This window comes from Aythya ferina (genome assembly GCF_964211825.1).
Source record: "Aythya ferina genome assembly, chromosome: 11".
NCBI lineage: Eukaryota > Metazoa > Chordata > Aves > Anseriformes > Anatidae > Aythya > Aythya ferina.
This window is the reverse complement of record NC_140307.1, coordinates 15,937,128-15,957,723: the sequence shown is the minus strand read 5'-3', so window position 1 is coordinate 15,957,723 and position 20,596 is coordinate 15,937,128. Positions and strand designations below refer to the sequence as shown.

The following is a 20,596-nucleotide window of genomic DNA, read 5'->3' as shown; positions in this document are numbered from 1 at the left end:
AGAGTTTATAAAATAAAAATAAAAAACCTCAGTCAGTAAGGTATCAACCCCCTACTTCAGTTGCTTACTACCTATATCCATTATAAACATCGGCTGCATAAATCCATCAAGTCACACCCAGACCCCTAGCCTTTCTGGGGGGTTCTCAGCCTTCTCATGTCCTTCTTTCCTTCTCTGATACTATCTCTCACTGCCTTCCAGCACAAAGCTATTTATCATGAGAAACCAACACATATGGTAGCCATATACAATGTATACTGTCCTCTTTAATTTCAGTTCTACCATGAGTTGGACTCGATGATCCTCGTGGGTCCCTTCCAACTTGGAATATTCTTCTATTCACCCTCTCCATTCTGAGCTTGCAAAAAGTTAGTGATTCCAGGAGGAGCATGATGTGAGTTCTGGACAGAAAACAAAAAAGTGAAGATAAACTTGCATTGTTATTCCCAAAAATATAAGAACACAAAACTTTTATCCTTCTGGACCTTTTAAAAGAATTCTGGATAAACAACTTTGGCAGATGAAACTCTAATCGTTCCTCTCTCCTTTACAGTGAATGAGCAGAAAATTATCTTCTATGAGACTCCAGATACAGTGACTGTCTTTAATCTTTGCTGTTTTTGTTGTTTGTTTTTTAAATGCTTTGATGAATAGATTCATAGAAGTATAATGTGACATCTCTGACTTCATAAAGATGCCTAATATTTCAAACTTTCTAAGTACTCCCAGTCTAATCCTCAAAGTTCTACAAGAGAAAGCTTTTAGGTGACAAGTACATTTAAACAGCAGATAAATTCTACAAGCCAATCTGCAGTCCAAGCCATCCTTGAGAAGTTTATGAAGGGCACAAGAACCTGAAGCAGTTAAGTTTAATTAGCAGCTAAAGAACTAATATACCAAACTCTAACAAACTCCCAAGCCTCTAATCTTCACTGTAATTGTATGAAGAGCTAACAATAGATTACAGAATAAAAGAAGGCTGTATGTTAAACTTTCTAATGAAACCCCACCACATACCCAATCATTTTTATTATTATTTTTTAAATATTTCCTCCAATTTCTCTGTATTGGTGCAATGTGCAGAATAACGCACAGTTCTGTCTCACATCTGATCACATAAACCTGTCCCAAAGAACATACTTCCAACAGAATGACCAAAACACAGAATTCATACAATTTAGTGGACAAAATGAACTGAAAAATTAAAAACTTTTGAATTCTTAACATGAAAGGTTTCCTGCACAACATTTGCTGTATGTACGACTCATTGAAAAATCTGCTGTTTCCTTCATCCACCACACTTACTCCTTCAGATTATCTACCTTTCTACAACTCACTAATTGCAGACGGTTCCTTAAGAGGTCACTGTCATCCTGAACCTAACAAGATATACATGACAAGAACTGTGGAATTGGGAATCTAAAAGAGATTGGTCTAGGATAGATATCCCATCTTTAGAGTAGAAATAAAGTTCTTTTATATGTCTTTTGTCTTCAATATGAAACATTCCCTTTACATTCCTACTTCAGAAAACATGGAAGTAGAGGCAAAGATATTAAAGGCAAGTTATATACTGCAACTTAGACTATATGCAATGGAAATATGAATTAGATTCCATCTAAAAAATGTCATTTAGGGAAAGCTAACTTAATTATGATCCATCTTGAATGTAAATGGTAATCCCAGCTTTTAGTGTTCTTATTACAGCTAATATCAGTCTGACAGATCATTACAGAGAATAGATATGATACGAATGGACAGACAAAACAGTTGCATTTTGCATACAAACATAAGGAGATGTTTATACTTATAGATCAATAGGAAGTTTTTAAGGAACTAGATTTGTCTAGTAAAGTAAGTGAACACATAGTCAGTTATCCGTAAGAAAAAACTTCAAGTCATCTCGAAAGTTTGCTACACAAGCAATAACTCCTAATGATGTTTTGGTGATAGCTTTGTAGAACCTGGAAGATTTTCTAATTAAAAATCTCTTGTTTACTCCATTTGGACAAAAACAATTTAACATCTAGAATCCACAGAAGATTTCCTCAAAGATTTACGAAAATCCTCTAACTGTACATGTAAGCGTCATAAATGAAGTCATGCTCACAATTAATTAATAAAACAAATAAAACCACACACAGATGCCAGTTGAAAAGGCACAAATACATACCTGAGTTATGAATACCTTGGAAAATTTAACACTAACTATAAAGAGAGGAAATCACATTAAAAAAAAAAAAAAAAAATCTGTTCTTGAGTAACTGGAGCTAATAGTGCTTAAATTAGAGTTTCTGCTAAATTCTATGCTGCTTGAAGTGCATACACTGAAAGCCAGACCAGAACAGTGGGGCAGAGGGAAGGAAGTCGGTCTGCTTACCTCTCCTCCTGCTGACCTGTGACACTGGGACCCAGAAGAGGTTATTTGTTTCCTAGCTAATTTGGCTTTAAAGATTATTCTTACTATTAGACATCATTGAAATTAGCACTGCTTCTTGCCAGCCAACTGCTTTTATTAATTGTTACAAGCACATATTTTTCTATCAAGACAGCTGGGAAGTTTATTTCTCCTGTCATTACATCAGATTATTATTTTACAGTTACAGACAGATTGTTATCAGCCTTCAGAGGCTTTAAAAATAATACAATATGGTTCCTAGCACTCCGAAGCAGACTGAGAAATGCCACCCACACAATTAGCAATACTTTTTTTTTTTCCCCCTCTAAGCACAGTGTGCAAGAAGATTTGTTCTACAGATGTTCTGGAGTTAATTCTACAGTAAAGAACTGGCACAGAACAGAATCACTAAGGCATGAAACTTCTGTACTGAAATATACAGAAAATCTGCAATGCTTTTGCCACTTACTGGAGAGAAATAGGATGACTTCAAATATCTCTCAGGATATCTAATTTAGGACACTTCACTAGTATGTTACTACAGCTATGCTTAACAAAATTATTGAGGTTAGGCATTACAGAATATTGCAAAACTATACCCTACTGGTGAAGAGCCTGGATGCATAACCACTCAGTGTTACTAAGACAGTTGCACATGCTCAATAGCTCTCTACTTACAGAGCTGTAAAGAGAAGCAAAATATCTCACTTCTAAATCACTATGGCGTCTACAGAGGGTCTGGAAGTTGTTAGTGACAGACAGAGGGGACATGATTTTCCAATTAAAAAAAATAATCAATTTTAACAGCTGAAGAATCATCAGCATTATACCCAAGGGACACGGTAAATGTTCCTCATTTATAAATAAACAGGATTCCTAGAGGGAAAGCTTTTTGCTTTTTTGACTGTGACCATACTTTTGGCTGACATTTGAGTTGCTGTCAGATTAGTAGAGCAAATGTATTTATGTATTTACTATGTTCAGCTATGAGGCCCCCAAGTATAAGAAGGACATGGGGCTATTAGAGCAAGCCCAGAGGAGGGCCATGGGGATGATCACAGTAATGGCTTTAAACTGAAAGAGGGGAGATCTAGAGTAGATATAAGGAAGAAATTCTTTATTCTGATGGCGGTGAGGCACTGGAACAGGTACCTGCAGAGGTTTCTCACCACAGGATTTTGTAGCAAAGAGTTAAAGCACGCTCAGAAATAGATGTGTCTGAAGGCCTGAATGCCAAAAGACATGCACATGCATTCTGCCTTCCTGGCACATCTGACAGATCTTTAACATGGGCAGAATGTGACCATTTAGAAGCACTGCAGTCACATGGCAGAAGAGGGGCAGGGAAGAACCCAATACCGCACATTGTATGTAATATGAGTGGGTCAGTGGAGCAACAAAAAGGAAGGTACTTCTGAAAGAACCATGCAAGGAACAGCTGAGGAAGAGGGGACACCCGGAGCTTGTCCTATGTGGATCTGAGATAACTCTAGTGACTGAGAGTTACTAACTCATATGCCTTCAACAGTGATGAAATACTGCAGTCTTGTGTCATGTAAGCAGTAGCAACTTTTATACTAACTATAAAAAATTAAAAAGTGATTATAAAATATACATTTTTAATGTGATTTCCCCCATTAAATAACTTTGGCTTATCTTGTCACAAGAGAAGAAAATCCCTGGTTCAATTCTGTCTAGCTAGACTAGGAAGAACAGTGATACCAGCTTTGATTTTTCTATGAGAATTGCCCAGTTATCCTTTTGGATTCCTACTGCCTACTAAAGTATAGAAATCACACAGAATCACAGAATTTCTAGGTTGGAAGAGACCTCAAGATCATCGAGTCCAGCCTCTGACCTAACACTAACCAGTCCTCCGCTAAACCATATCCCTAAGCTCTACATCTAAACGTCTTTTAAAGACCTCCAGGGATGGTGACTCCACCACTTCCCTGGGCAGCCTGTTCCAATGTCTAACAACCCTTTCAGTAAAGAAGTTCTTCCTAACATCCAACCTAAAACTCCCCTAGCACAACTTAAGCCCATTCCCCCTCATCCTGTCACCAGGCACGTGGGAGAACAGGCCAACCCCCACCTCGCCACAGCCTCCTTTAAGGTACCTGTAGAGAGCAATAAGGGCACCCCTGAGCCTTCTCTTTTGCAGGCTGAACAAGCCCAGCTCCCTCAGCTGCTCCTCGTAAACCTTGTTCTCCAGACCCCTCACCAGCTTTGTCGCCTTCTTGCTAAAGAATGATAAGAGATGTGATATTGACTAGATGAGAATTAATTTTCACTGTCAGTCACAACAGCTCTTTTTCCCATTCAAAATGGCAATAGCACTTGGATCATCAAATAGTTGAACTGCCTCTGTTAAACTTGAGGAACACACCATTGGTGAATATTATGAATGAACAGACATGGAAAAGATATGCAAAGGGAATGGACCATCATTTCACCATGCATGGTACATTTTGCATATATATTAATTGTACAGAACTATAATCCACATTTTGATACAGCATTTAGACATCTGTGGAGGGGTAGTGATAGCACTTTTTTCCGGGATTACATTGCTGCAACACAAAAAGTACAGTGTGTTCCACTATGTGCATAACATAGGAAGAAAGTGCTCTTAATAACAAAATTGTTTTCTTCGGTTAAAACTTTATTATAAAAGATCACATGAATAGCTGAAAAGAGGCAGAAAAAAAAGTCTATGTACTCAAGAGCTCTACAATGATCCTCTGTGATGCTGGATTCTGCAGCTGAGTGTCCTCAAAACGAATTTGGGTACCATCAGACTTCTTATATTTTCACATGAAATTATACATGTATAATCTAAAACAAAACAAGATTAAGCCAACTTGCTCTGTCATCATCTGTGGTGCACACAGTCCCCAGTTACCTATTTCATGCAGTGTGATTGTCCACATCACCTTATCTTCTGCCTATTCTGGAAGTACGCCAAAAGTAGCTTTGTTTGCCCACTCCATTATTTAATCCAGTCCACAATAAATACAAAAGCAAGACTCATTTTCACCAATTTAAATAGGGAAAAATTATGCCAGCAAATGCTAAACATTTCACATTACAAATGTATTGTCTTGGCCCTACCTTCCTCATGTGCCAACACTTTTACCTACCATTACAGCCATCTGCTGGCTATCCTGCTAACTTGAGGCAAAGCACACCATCAAACTTGGCTCTGCCACATGGAATGGCACTTAGTGCATGCTCACTGTCAGAGGTGGCTGCAGTTCTGAGTGCAGTACAGGTTGAAGGGGCTAAGGTTACATGTCACAGTTTTATTGGGGTAAGACTCCTGCTTCCACATGCACACATCCAGATTTCTAGTGTGACTCCACGACAAGTAAGTTGCAGATGTTTAAAAAGGTTCCATCCCAGACCCTAAAATTCTACTGCCTTGCAGTAACTTTCTCTCAAGATGTTATCACAAAATCCCAGAACACACATGACACAACACTAACCAAGTATAACAATGTTCATGGTGACAATGCTGCAGTTGTGTTCCAAATATATCACTGTCACGTACACAGACCTGGAGATGCAGGTCATAGCTGACCACTTGGACACAATTATTTTCTGAGATCTTTCTTGTGCTACAAGTTACCATACAAAAGAATGGAAAGAAATTAACTTACCGTGTACTTTGCCTTTCCTGAACTTCGTTTTTCTGGCTCTAGGACTCCTATCCATACTCCTCCGAGAATTATTAGCACATTGTTTGTAGCCTGAGAAGCATGAAACACCTGGCACAGGAGAAACAAATCAAACACACTTTACACAATATTCTAATACAATGGGTCACAGTCTGGGTGTGTGGGGAGGTCCAGGTGAAGGTTTTTGTTAGTTTGGCTTTCCAATTTAGCTGCTTAACCAGCCATCTCATCTGGATCTCCCAAGATAAATGGAGAAGCTAAATTTAACATTATTTCAGTCTAGCTTGTAATGATCTACTGGCCTTGCCAGGCAGTCTGTGTACAGAGTAAATCAACTTTGCACGGAGTATGGCACATTAAGATGTATTCAGTGAGTTGTTGCTTTGTTGCTAAGTTCTGTGTTTTGTTCACACCCTTCAAAATTAAACTACAATGTCTGAACAGGTGGCAAAATAAATTGCAAGTGTCTTTAGAGGAAAAAAAAAAATCTAATTTAAAACAAAACAAAACCCAACCATCCATTTCTCCATTCCTACACTAGCCTTAAATATAAGAAGTACCTTCACAATAGAGTATCTGTCAACACTTGAGAACCCAGGTTCCTCACATGGTACTTTGCTGTAAATAAATACATACATAAAGAAAAAAGAGGAAAAAGTACCATTCAAAGTCATGCTAATTTGTCTCTACATTTACAAATGTTATAATATCAAAGGTGAATGTGTATGACGTTCTCATTTCTTTCTGGAATGGGTTAAAAGCTGTAGCCAAAATCTGTATTTGACCCTACTGCTTGTAGCTTGTAGTAAGTTAAAGAAGATCCTTCTAGGCACCTTTCAGGCCTCCACTGACGAGTCTAGACCATTCAGTAAGGCAAAAACTGATGGCTAAATAAAGTCTTTTTTTTTTTTTTTTTTTTTTTTAAACCCATTTTTGATTTGAGTTTTCTTAAGGAGAAGTGGCCGTATCTTCCAGAAGTGGCCCAAAGGTTCTGATGATCACTGGCCCTTCTAAAGCAGTTTCACAACAACTCATCTTTGCTGAATGCTACACTTCTCTGTGACATCAAAATTAAAACCTGTCTGGGCATAAATACCGATAACTGCTTCTATCATCCTTATTCTGTTTTACACATGCCATTTCGGCCATTTGCCGAGGCGATCGGCTCCGGGGCAGACGCGTTCTGCAGCGGAGCGGGGGATCGGGCCAGGCAGGGCTAATTTTTCCGGCATCGAGCCTACTTGAGGGAGCCGCCAGGACCCGGCAGCCCTCGTGAGGGAGGCTGACGAGGCGAAGGCGGAGCCAGCAGCGCCCCCTCCCCAGCCCTTCAAAAGCAGCCCTTAGGGAGCGCGGCGACCAGGGCGGGCAAACAGGGCGTGGCGCGTCAGAAGGGAGTGGCGCGGCAGTTCGCGCGGGCAGGGCGCGCAGGAAGGGCAGAGCGCTCCCTCTACACACAAACAACACCTCGTTAACAACAGCCGTAACTAGGCGATAATGGTCGCCACCAGGCACGGCGCGCTCTTCAGAAAGTCGGTACACACGCAGACCGACTGCCCGTTAAAAAATGCCGCAGTTCAGGTCACCGGATGCAAGGAGTGTCTGAGCCTGTTGCTGCCATCGGCGGGAGGCAGAGAAACTGCGTGCGTGAGGTGCGAGCAGGTGGATGATCTGGTCCGCATGGTGGCGGAGCTCAAGGAGGAGGTGGAGAGGTTGAGGGCCATCAGGGAGTGTGAGCGGGAGATAGACTTCTGGAGTAACTCCCTGCAGGGCCTCAAGGGGAGGTGCCGAGGTGAGACTCCCCAAATGGGGGCGGACGCCCTGCCCTGTCCCCGTCGGGCAGAGGGAGGGGATCTGGGAGCTGAGGAGGAATGGAAACAGGTCCCTGCTCGACATCGCAGGCGATGCTCTCCCCTTCCGGCCCCACCTTCCCAGGTGCCCTTACACAACAGGTTTGAGGCCCTAGAGATTGAGAGACCAGTGGGTGAGGAAGAGGTAGCAAATGTTCCCAGGAGGATGCCTGGGGCGAGGAGGTCGACTCCGCGCCTCAGGACTGCCTCCACTAAGAAAGACAGGAGGGTTATTGTTGTTGGTGACTCGATTCTTAGGGGAACAGAGGGCCCTATTTGTCGGCCTGACCCTACCCGTAGGGAAGTCTGCTGTCTCCCTGGGGCCAGGGTCAGGGACGTTGCCAGGAAGCTTCCTAACCTGGTACGCCCCTCTGACTACTACCCCCTTTTGATAGTCCAGGCGGGCAGTGATAACATCGAAGAGAGAAGCCTCAAGGCTATCAAAAGGGACTTTAGGGGACTGGGTCGGTTAGTGGATGGAGCGGGAGTGCAGGTGGTGTTTTCGTCCATCCCTATGGTGGCAGGGAGGGGTTCAAAGAGGACACGGAAAGCCCACCTGTTAAACACGTGGCTCCGGGGCTGGTGCCAACGCAGAAATCTTGGGTTTTTTGATCATGGGGCACTTTACTCAGCACCTGGCCTGATGGCCGCAGACGGGTCCCTATCTTTTAGGGGAAAAAGGATCCTGGGCCAGGAACTGGCAGGGCTCATTGAGAGGGCTTTAAACTAGGTAGGAAGGGGGATGGGGCTGAGGCTAGGATTGTTGGGGCTGTGCCAGGGGGAACAATGGCAAGGCCGGAGGATAAGGCAATGGCCCAGCTGAAGTGCATCTACACCAATGCACGCAGCATGGGTAACAAACAGGAGGAGCTGGAAGCCATCGTGCGGCAGGCAGGCTACGACTTGGTTGCCATCACGGAGACGTGGTGGGACCAGTCTCATGACTGGAGTGCTGCAATGCCTGGCTATAAGCTCTATAGAAGGGACAGGCAGCATAGAAGGGGTGGTGGTGTGGCTTTCTATATTAGAGAGTCTTTCGAGGTTGTAGAACTCGAGGTTGGGAATGACAAGGTCGAGTCCCTTTGGGTTAGGATCGGCAGGGACAACAAGGCTAGTGTCCTGGTCGGGGTCTGCTATAGACCGCCGAACCAGGATGAGGAGACGGATGAGGAATTCTACAGGCAGCTGACGGAGGTTGCAAAATCATCAGCTCTTGTACTCGTGGGGGACTTCAACTTCCCTGACATATCCTGGAAGCACAACACAGCCCTGAGAAAGCAGTCTAGGAGGTTTCTGGAGAGCGTGGAAGATAGCTTCCTGACGCAGCTGGTTAGTGAACCTACCAGGGGTGGTGCCCCGCTAGACCTTCTCTTCACAAACAGAGAAGGACTGGTGGAGGACGTGATCGTCGGGAGCTGTCTTGGGCAGAGTGACCACGCAATGGTGGAGTTCACTATTCTTGGCGAGGCCAGGAAGGGGACCAGTAAAACCGCTGTATTGGACTTTCGGAGGGCTGACTTTGAGCTGCTCAGGACACTAGTTGGTGGAGTCCCTTGGGAGGTGGTTCTGAAGGGCAGAGGGGTCCAGGAAGGCTGGGCGCTCTTCAAGAGGGAAGTCTTAATGGCGCAGGAACGGTCTGTCCCCACGTGCCCAAAGACGAGCTGGCGGGGAAGAAGACCGGCCTGGCTCAACAGAGAATTGTGGCTTGATCTTAGGAGGAAAAAGAGGGTTTATAAGCTTTGGAAAAGTGGGCAGGCCACTAAGGAGGACTTTAAAGAAGTAGCGAGGCTGTGCAGGGACAAAATTAGGAAGGCCAAAGCTCATCTGGAGCTCAATCTGGCTACTGCCGTTAAAGATAACAAAAAACGTTTCTATAAATACATCAACACAAAAAGGAGGAGTAAGGAGAATCTCCATCCTTTACTGGATGCGGGGGGAAACCTAGTTACAAGAGATGAGGAAAAGGCGGAGGTGCTCAATGCCTTCCTTGCCTCAGTCTTTAGCGGCAATACCGGATGTTCTCTGGATACTCAGTACCCTGAGCTGGTGGAAGGGGATGGGGAGCAGGAAGTGGCCCTCATTATCCATGAAGAACTGGTTGGTGACCTGCTACGGCACTTGGATGTGCACAAGTCGATGGGGCCGGATGGGATCCACCCAAGGGTACTGAGGGAACTGGCAGAGGAGCTGGCCCAGCCACTGTCCATCATTTATCAACAGTCCTGGCTATCGGGGGAGGTCCCAATCGACTGGCGGCTAGCAAACGTGACGCCCATCTACAAGAAGGGCTGGAGGGCAGACCCGGGAAACTACAGGCCTGTCAGTTTGACCTCAGTGCCAGGAAAGCTCATGGAGCAGATCCTCCTGAGAGTCATCATGCAGCACTTGCAGGGGAAGCAGGCGATCAGGCCCAGTCAGCATGGCTTTATGAAAGGCAGGTCATGCCTGACGAACCTGATCTCCTTCTATGACAGAGTGACGCGCTGGGTGGATGAGGGAAAGGCTGTGGATGTGGTCTACCTTGACTTCAGCAAGGCTTTTGACACCGTCTCCCACAGCATTCTCCTCAAGAAACTGGCTGCTCTTGGCTTGGACTGGCGCACGCTTCGTTGGGTTAGAAACTGGCTGGATAGCCGGGCCCAAAGAGTCGTGGTGAATGGAGCCAAGTCCAGTTGGAGGCCAGTCACTAGTGGCGTCCCCCAGGGCTCGGTGCTGGGGCCGGTCCTCTTTAATATCTTCATCGATGATCTGGACGAGGGCATCGAGTGCACCCTCAGTAAGTTTGCAGATGACACCAAGTTAGGTGCGTGTGTCGATCTGCTCGAGGGTAGGAAAGCTCTGCAAGAGGATCTGGATAGGCTGCACCGATGGGCTGAGGTCAACTGCATGAAGTTCAACAAGGCCAAGTGCCGGGTCCTGCACCTGGGGCGCAATAACCCCAAGCAGAGCTACAGGCTGGGAGAGGAATGGTTGGAAAGCTGCCAGGCAGAGAAGGACCTGGGAGTGATGGTGGATAGTCGGCTGAATATGAGCCAGCAGTGTGCTCAGGTGGCCAAGAAGGCCAACGGCATCCTGGCTTGTATCAGGAACAGCGTGACCAGCAGGGCTAGGGAGGTGATCGTCCCCCTGTACTCGGCTCTGGTGAGGCCGCACCTCGAGTACTGTGTTCAGTTTTGGGCCCCTCGCTACAAGAAGGACATCGAGGTGCTTGAGCGGGTGCAGAGAAGGGCGACAAAGCTGGTGAGGGGCCTGGAGAACAAGTCCTACGAGGAGCGGCTGAGGGAGCTGGGCTTGTTCAGCCTGGAGAAGAGGAGGCTCAGGGGCGACCTTATCGCTCTTTTTAGGTACCTCAAGGGAGGCTGTAGCGAGGTGGGGGTTGGCCTGTTCTCCCACGTGCCTGGTGACAGGACGAGGGGGAATGGGCTTAAGTTGAGCCAGGGGAGTTTTAGGTTAGATGTTAGGAAGAACTTCTTCACTGAAAGGGTTGTGAGGCATTGGAACAGGCTGCCCAGGGAAGTGGTGGAGTCACCATCCCTGGAAGTCTTCAAAAGACGCTTAGATGTAGAGCTTAGGGATATGGTTTAGTGGAGGGCTGTTAGCGTTAGGTTGGAGGTTGGACTCGATGACCTTGAGGTCTCTTCCAACCTAGAAAATTCTGTGATTCTGTGATTTCACAGATAATGCTCCAGAAATCACAGAATAACAGAAAACTTTTGGTTGGAAGGAGAGCCTCTAGTCCCGTTTGTTGATCAAAGCAGATCTAACTTTGAAGATGCCATATGATAGCTTTGTTTTCTGCTAGTTGCCAGAGACCTTAAGGCAACTGAAGAATGTGCCCATAGCCACATTTTTCATTTCTTGCACGAACCCATGAAGTGAGATGCTTTACTTGGGAGTAATTCCTATGGAAGTTTAGAACACAAATTTAGGGGTGGGAAAAGGGCTTTATATACTCCTCCCTTCCCTCCTGACCTAAAACTTTCCCTGATGATAGCCATGGGTTCTGACTTGATTCCATCTTGGCCTCCAGCCAATGCTAAGAGAGAAAACTCTGCTCATCCAACTTTACCATTGACTTAGCGCATTTTGGCCTTGGTTGGGTCAGATGTTGCTCCTTGCTTTTCTTGGCTTAAGACGCTAGAAATCAGTGTAGCTGAGAATGAGTTCTCCAAGTGCTTGATTTTACCTCTACCCTTTGCTTCTTGTCAAAAAGTTGCAAAGAAATAAATGAATAGAATATTGCTAACAGGTCTTCAGGTTGTTTTCTTTGAAACCAGATGGCAATGGGGACCTTCAAATGAAACCACACTCACTTCCAAGGATGCCATGAACACCATGATCAAGACAGAATCAAAACCAGGAAGTACTCAAAGGAGGAGTACTTTGAGACAGGCATCCAAGGGGACACCCTGTCAAGAAAGAGTGGCTTACAGAGTATATTCTTTGGGATGGGAAATACAGCTACAAGCTTTCTCCATCCTGATGGGGAATGCAGTATCACCACATGGGAAGTTCCTCAAAAACTACATTACAAGTGTAGTTTCTGGATAGATGCATTATCTACATGTATAAAACTTAAAAGGCTAGCCTGAGTCCCCTGCAATTTACTGATACTGAGAAGAGGAGAAAATTGGAATGACTGTAGAACACTTACAAGGCAATTATAAAGGTCAAAACCATATATTTCACCATCAGTTTTCAAGGGTATTATGTAACCCATCTGAAATCTCAAAGCAAAAGACTGCAGTGATGTTTTATCAAGTGTTGCCTTCTTTCCCTTAACAGTTACTAAGAGTGAGAGAGAAATCACACTTGCACAGAATGAGTTCTGACTCATTATATGAGGCTTTTTAGGAGTCAATGAAAGAGTATTCACTTATTACAGCTCTACATCTCAAAAAATGCAACCTCCTGGGTATGCCAGCTGCACTGTTTTTCAACAGTCACCCTCTACTCTCACAGGGATCATCACCACTAGCTCGATCTCATTCATTTTACAAGCTTTCATTGAAAGCAGAACATTAGGAAGCAATAACATTTTATAACAATCTGTTGCCAACTCTCCACATTACGCTTTTCTATGTAACATGAGTTTACCTTTCTGAAAGAGAAAGATTGAACCTTCCATTAATAAATAACCTACCTCAAAATTATCAAACAAAATAGAGCCACCACCAAGACGTACTTGAGAAGAGAACAGATGCCGTAATTATCTGATCCCCTGTGAGCTTCCTATACAACACTTTCATTCTCTCTGTATCATCCCCATAAACCAGAAGCAGTGTTAATCTGTGAAGGGAGTTTGTTCTCTGGGGTTAATTATGAAGGTGTAAAACTTTTTACTTCTATTTAATTAATTATTTAATGAAAATAACACATTTTCATTACTATTCCAACCTGAAACAGATCCTAATAACGAACTTATTGCAGCATTTACAGTATTTCTATATATTTTTAAACAACTTCCTAATGAGACTTTCCAACTGTGGTAAGCCAAACATTTACTTCAGCAGGCCTCTGCAATCTGCAGACTGCTGAAACATATCAAAATAAACATTAGGCTTTTGTACACTGCAGATCTTTTTCTTTTTGACTACAGTGGAGATTCAAAGAGAAAATAAACCTCACTGATCTACATACACAGTATACAGTAAACCTACTGCCAAACCAAGGATAATGATTTCTAGAGTTGTACAGAAACGCAATTGAAAAAACAATACTTTGGATATACATTGATATGAATCAGTGATCTTGAAAATTTAGTAAAGGAAGAAACACTAACTCAGAACACATTTAGGCTATTCCACAGTATTATCAAGGCTGGCCATCTCTTGGTGTCGACACCAGAGATGCACAGAACAAATCATGAAGATACCTTACCAAAGTGAGCATGAGTTTTAATGCAGGTGATAAGTACCATATATATACATGTATATATATATATATATATATATGTGTGTGTGTGTGTGTATATATGTGTGTATATATATATGTATATATATAACGATCATATATATATATGTGATCATTAGAAAGACATGACTATCCCTATTTCTTCTACTCCAATTGTATTCTTTCTTTCATTATTAACTGGTATAAGCTTCAGCCACCTGAAGCTAGCCATAAGAACATTAGCTCTTATTAGTTTATTTTACTTTGTTAATCCACTGTTTTCTCATGTGATTTTTTTTTCCTGTCCAAAACACTTTGCATTATTCTTTGGCTCATTTTAATTTACTTTCCTGTAAATTTAGTTAAGAGTTAAAAAGTAAAGGAAATAACACAGATCACTCTAAGTCTCAATTCAATCATTTCTATTTAGTGATGTGCCTGCAGTCCCTCAGCATATACATTATTCTAGCTTGAAGTGTGTTTCCCAACAGTTTTTGAAGCTGCTGGTATCTTGCACAGGCATTACCCAGCAAGAGAAAAAAAATTTAGGAATAAAACTATTCATATATAGACAACTGGAGGGGAACCATCACTTCACGCCTACCCCAGTGTTCACAGTACCACATGCAAACACCTCTCAAGTCAAAAGCAGTATTTGTTAAGCAGTCAACAACATTACAGCTGAGGAGAGGAAGTTATTAACTGAGAAGGCAGTTCACATAGGCTGACTGATACCCAAGTCGTCTTTGTCCAGGATGCAGGGATGTCTAGGAAGTTTCATGCTCTCCAAGGGAAACAACCAGCACTTTGAACACGGGTGATCAGAACTGCAATTCTCTGCCAGGATCAAAGACTTCCATGAAGCAGAAAGAAGAAGAGTAAGAAGTAGAAGGGTGTTCTGCCAGTTAGGACTGCTTCAGGGACATGCTGTTCTGTAACGAGCCAGTAACTGCGTATTTGTCTGTGGGGGAGACTCCTGTGTCATCTCTAAGATGGTTCAGCTGAAAACACTAGGAGGGAAGTTATTATTAGCAAATAAGAAACAAAAGAGCTATTGTTATTGAACAGGAATATTTTAAAATGTACATGGCTTGTGAGTGTTCTCCCAGTGAAGGATTTTCATTCCTGCCTTTTTTCAGACCCAGATTTCAGCCAGTGTCAGTGTGAGCTGGCTCAGGAGCTGCCAGGTGCTCTACGTGCTATATCTGAGGAACCAAACCCCCTTCCCAGCCAACAGACTTACTTCAGACCTCCACATTTGCAGATATTTCAATAGAAGACCTTGTGCTCTGCTTCACATACATAGCATTTGATGAAGTAAACAAACACCCCATCTGCCTTCCTTGGAAAAGGGGGACTTTTCTGACCCAATACAGACATCCATTGGATAGCAGGCTAGTTTCTTAAGCACATGTTTTGCAAGAGAACAAACAACTGGCTAGAACAATTGCATTTGAAGAAAAATAGATGGAAGAGAGATCATCATCCAAAGGAAGTTACTATAAAATACTATTTTACCTCATTTTGCTCAGTCCAACTTTTCTGACAGACATTAGACAGCAACAGCTAAAAATACCGCAGGTTTTCCTACAGAAAACCCTACCAATACTGACTGCTATATCCAGTACTGCATGCTAATTTGATGATTCACATCTCTTAATTCACTTTAGTCTACTTTCTTTTCATGTTGAGGACCTGAAGTTTTGTACTTCCATTGCAGCCTGCTGCGTTGCCTCTCTCACATATCTAAGAACACACAGGATAGTGGGAGAAGTCCACGCTGGCTGTCACTAGCAACATTTGTGCTTTGTGATAGCAAGCTTTAAAAATTTAGTTTCTCCAGAGTTTAAGCAAAAGGAACACAGAGACAGGAACAATTCTCAGTAATACCACTCTGCTTGCCACAGGGTAGTAAGATTTAAGAAGGATGTATCTGGTTTCTTCTTTTCTCCTATGTCCTTCCCTAGAATGCTGAAGTCTGTGGAAACTGAAGAGGAATAGGCACTTTGTTCATTTTAAGCTGCGTTAAGCAGAATTAAAACAGAAATTCAAATCTACAACTCACAGTGTCAAGTATTTGGTTTTTGAGCTTCCTGCTCAAACACAATAATTACACTTACTACGGCCATGATTAAGGATGCTCAGGAAAGCATAAAGATAACCATACCGGTGTGTTTTCTCATTAATGTGTTTAAATCAAGTTATTTAAAGGTCAGACCCATTTATGTTGTCATGTGTTTTAGCAGACTGAACTCAACCTGGACAGAGAAAAGACATTTTCATAAACATTTGCATGTGCCTCAGGCTGGTTTGCAGTACTTGAACGTAGACATATGAACTCCAGCATGCAGACAGGCTTCCCACATAGCTAGTCTTTAAATAAATAAATAAATAAAATCCTAGAAATTCTGGTAATTCTTTCAGGACTAACAGTGCTAAATCAATTACTATGCAGAGTTACAGTTTTGAGAGATGGTGGGACCTAAAATTTACTCTCATGCTTGTTGATATTTCATTGCCATTTGGGGACTTACACCTACAACCATGCAAGTCTAGAGTTGTAACATGAACCCAGTTCTCATTCATCCAAATAAATGTGAGAAGGGAAAACTGAGCATATGATATACTACCGTATGGCATGTGTTCTTCAAAAGCAAAGCTAGTTGCTGTAGACACTATGACATTTATGAATATGGTACACTTCCTCCCGCAAGTCCTTAACTCAGTGATCTGTATCATACAGCCACCTACAGCAACCAGGTCACCAGAACAGAGATAAGAGCAGCATTTCTTCAGAGAAAATTGGTTTTTGTTTTGCAAAAGCTTGTGTACAATATAACTAGCTTCTGATGCTGAAATTAATTCCAGTCTCATTTCTTACTACAGTGGAACAAAAAAAAAAAAACAGCTTAAATGCTGAAAATACCAGATAACTCTCAAGCTATATTTAACCACCATAAGTTTCACCTGTGAGGAAACACCACCACAAGCAGATGATGTTGCTATGGGGTTGCCATCATTAGCAGAAACACACATTTCACTCTGAAATGGCAGCAATAAAGGACAAGAAAACTAGATTTATTATTGGGCATTTCTTGAAGCAAACCCACACCTATATTAAATCTTATTTTGCTTCATTCCTCCATTCAGTAACATAATTTTACTGTTAGGGTTGGTTCAATTCCTGAGAACTAAACAGAAACTGAATCCTGCTACCCAATTCTTGCTGAATTTTAGTAGTATTTGCACTCTTAACTTCTTTGTTCCTTTCCCTTGAAATCCCTGTGAAAGTGAATGCACAATTTGTGTTACTTCACCAAATCATTTAGGTAGCTGGGACCCTACAGAAAATACCTTGTCATGTTATTTCAGGAGCATGAATACCACTAGCCAGCTAATGTTTTTAGTCAATGTTATTTTAAAAAGCTAGTATGGAGTAATAATAATTTTTAAAGTTATGTAGGATGTAGGAGTATTCTAATTCATCCAAATAAGTTTAAATAGGTCTTCAAAGATGTTTACGATACATATTATTACTTGTCTTAGGAGCTGAACTTCACTAAAATGGAGATCATACTGAGGGAAGTGGTTGAGTCACTATCCTGAGGTCAACTGCATGAAGTTCAACAAGGCCAAGTGCCGGGTCCTGCACCTGGGGCGCAATAACCCCAAGCAGAGCTATAGGCTGGGAGAGGAATGGTTGGAGAGCTGCTAGGCAGAGAAGGACCTGGAAGTATTGGTGGATAGTCAGCTGAATATGAGCCAGCAGTGTGCTCAGGTGGCCAAGAAGGCCAACGGTATCCTGGCTTGTATCAGGAACAGTGTGACCAGCAGGGCTAGGGAGGTGATCGTCCCCCTATACTCAGCTCTGGTGAGGCCGCACCTTGAGTACTGTGTTCAGTTTTGGGCCCCTCGCTACAAGAAGGACATCGAGGTGCTTGACTGAGTCCAGAGAAGGGTGACAAAAATGGTGAGGGGCCTGGAGAACAAGTCCTACGAGGAGCGGCTGGGGGAGCTGGGCTTGTTCAGCCTGGAGAAAAAGAGGCTCAGGGGCGACCTTATCGCTCTCTACAGGTACCTTAAAGGAGGCTGTAGCGAGGTGGGAGTTGGTCTGTTCTCCCACGTGCCTGGTAACAGGATGAGGGGGAATGGGCTAAAGTTGCACCAGGGGAGGTTTAGGTTGGATCTTAGGAAAAACTTCTTTACCGAAAGGGTTGTTAGACATTGGAACAGGCTGCCCAGGGAAGTGGTGGAGTCACCATCCCTGGAGGTCTTTAAAAGACGTTTAGATGTAGAGCTTAGGGATATGGTTTAGTGGGGACTGTTAGTGTTAGGTCGGAGGTTGGACTAGGTGATCTTAGAGGTCTCTTCCAACCTAGATGATTCTGTGATTCTGTGAAGAGAGAGGCATTGTCCTGGTACCAGGAATTATTTTAAAGTCTGACAGCTAGAAATTTTCCAAATAACAACAGAATTTTCATTTGCTTAAGCACTCAGGCCAGTAACATTTCAAATTCTAAATTCATACGAAGAGGGAACAAATATATAACTGTAGATAATATTCCATCAGCTGGTGAAATAATCATAATTCAAGAACTATGAAAATAATTATGCTATTACACTTCTGAGCTACTTCAAGGTTTAAAAAAGTGATTGGTTTAAAAAAGTGATTGGTCAAAATGATTCCATTTTGATCTTGCTTGTTCCTCACTCTTGTGCATGTAGGAAAATAAAAGCTGTAACCAGTCAATTTAGCAACACTTAAAAGAGGATTTCCATGAGACTAGTTCTAATGTGAAGGAAGGACTGTGATTATTACTTCCAAATTTCTCAGCGTATTAACACAAGAACACACCTGCAGGAAAAGCCTTAAATTTCTTGAAATATTTGAACAAAATGAGGGCATAAAAGAAAAACTGTGACAAGTTAATGAACTTAATCATAAAAACACAAGCAAACATAGAAGTATCAATGTGAACCATCTTCCTCCCATAATACAGTGAAATACAAACATGAAAGGTCATGCATTACATTGGACTGAGGTAAGTGTGCCTTCTTCTTTACCAATAAATGTATACTTTAAGGAATCTTACTTCTCTCACTAAAGACACCACACACAAAAAAAAGTCTTCAAAAACTTAAATTTTGATGTAGATATAGATATATACACATTGCTATTACGACTAGCCTGTTTTTTTAGCAATGTGTATATAGATATATACACATTGCTATTACGACTAGCCTGTTTTTTTTTGGTTGGTTGGTTGGTTTTGTTTTGTTTTTGTTTTTTTTTATATGGAGCAGAAGTTTCCATGCATTACAGCCTGAAAAATTTCTTTGTGGTTACCAAATATCTGTCACTAATAGCAAAGTAGATCCACTTTTCTTGTTGCAATACAAAGTAGCATAACCTTTGAAGCAGCTATTTCCCCCTTTTCAAGGTTATCTCCTTTATAAGGTGCAACTGATTCACGTATGCTGTTAACCTGAGAAAGCATTGTAACAAAACGTTTCCCTCTCAAGTAGAAATGACTTGGCTCCCTTTCTCAGCCTTACACAGCTGACATCCCTTAGCTGGAAGAAATGCTCACATCTCTAAGTTGCTGGCCAAATTTATTTCCAAATCTTCTTTCATGTTGTTTTGTGGATTTTTGAGAATGCCCATGTCCTGCTACCCTCAAAGTGAGCTGTAAAGGCATTTCATTTGCCTAACACCTGGCAGTGATCCTAAAGGTTTTATAATTCTATAAAACAAGTAGACGTACACTTTGCTGCATGTAAGTAGAACCTGCTTGCAAGATACAAACCCGATATTCTCCACACAGAAATCCTCTTACCATCTTTTCAAACCGTAGGAATTGCAACAAAGCAGCACAATCACTAATTCCAGTAACATCACAGTGCTTAGCATGCAGGTGGCTTTCCAACATCGTCCAGACCGTTACCACTAAGAAATTAGCACCTGTAGCATTTTACCAAAAAAATAAGCATGTAAAAAGTTTCAAGCTACCTGCAGAAACAAAGTAATCCAGGAAAGTATTAATAATCTGAATTACATATTAGAACTGCAGTAATAAATTGTAAATAGCAAATTATTGTTATGATGATAAATCACCTCTTAGCATTCAGCTAGCAGTTGGTTTGTGAATTGTTTTTATAATTCTGTCAGCAGTGAAAGAAACAACACCATAAAAGAAAAAGCCTAACTACAGAAGCCAAGTTAATGAATGCATACAAATTGAGATTCCTCCCCACCCCTCTCAGGGGCAACATTTCCTGCTTTCACAAATTTAACATGAATCTTACTATTTTTAGTGCTTTTCTTAAAGTCTAAACTGCTGACATCATGTCTAAGAGTCTTAGTATTAATATTAAAAGATTTCCACCCCCTTGAATCTGAAATTTGAAAGTGGGAAACAAGGACACCCTACAGGCTGAAAAAAAATAATAGGATAGGATAGGATAGGATAGGATAGGATAGGATAGGATAGGATAGGATAGGATAGGATAGAATAGGATAGAATAGAATAGAATAGAATAGAATAGAATAGAATAGAATAGAATAGAATAGAATAGAATAGAATAGAATAGAATAGAATAGAATAGAATAGAATAGAATAGAATAGAATAGAATAGAATAGAATAGAATAGGATAGAATAGAATAGGAAAAGAAAAGAATTCAGGGTGGATCGTTTTTGTGTTTTGTTTAATAAATTAGTAACTCATTATTTCTAAGCTGATTCCTTGAGTGGCAGGAGCCAGACAGCGTATTTACTCC

The 20,596-nt window shown here is 42.0% G+C and overlaps 1 long non-coding RNA gene across 1 annotated transcript; it reads right to left on the bottom strand.

Moving 5' to 3' along the window:
* Positions 1–31: 31 nt before the first annotated feature.
* On the bottom strand, positions 32–19,765 carry LOC311442800. Its single transcript, XR_014696874.1, has 3 exons — positions 19,655–19,765; positions 6,061–6,168; positions 32–401 (listed from the first exon to the last, which is right to left on the bottom strand). It is a non-coding gene; the product is annotated as an uncharacterized lncRNA (long non-coding RNA).
* Between the last annotated feature and the right edge of the window lie 831 nt (positions 19,766–20,596).